Raw genomic sequence first — 346 nt, forward strand, 5'->3', positions numbered from 1 at the left:
GGCCCTGCCTGTCCCGCCGGCCTGGGAGCTGGGGTGGGGAGTGGGGGGTGCTGGGGCTTCTGCCTTGCAGCTCCTGAGCGCGGGATCAGGCCAAGCCAAGAAAGAGCTGTGTGCCTCCCTGGAGGAGAGGGCCCAGCCTGCACGGGCAGAGGGAGCGGCAGGCATCTGGCGTGGCAGGCGGAGGGGTGCAGGAAGCCTGGCGCCATGGGCCTCAGAGCCGGGTCCCAGGGACGGGTCATCCGGCTGGGCATCCAGCCGAGGGCAAGGGGATGTCTGGTACCTGTCTGGAAAGCTTGTGTGCATGTGTATACACACACACACACACACACACACACACACACACACA

The 346-nt window shown here is 66.5% G+C and overlaps 1 protein-coding gene across 6 annotated transcripts in view; it reads left to right on the forward strand.

Annotated features, from left to right (window-relative positions):
* The window catches only part of CBFA2T3 (CBFA2/RUNX1 translocation partner 3), a 67,983-nt gene that overhangs the window by 57,761 nt on the left and 9,876 nt on the right, over positions 1–346 (forward strand). The gene's annotated exons all lie outside the window — the stretch shown is intronic.

Source organism: Gavialis gangeticus, unplaced genomic scaffold (genome assembly GCF_001723915.1).
Source record: "Gavialis gangeticus isolate Ggan-Ray unplaced genomic scaffold, GavGan_comp1, whole genome shotgun sequence".
Classification (NCBI taxonomy): domain Eukaryota; kingdom Metazoa; phylum Chordata; order Crocodylia; family Gavialidae; genus Gavialis; species Gavialis gangeticus.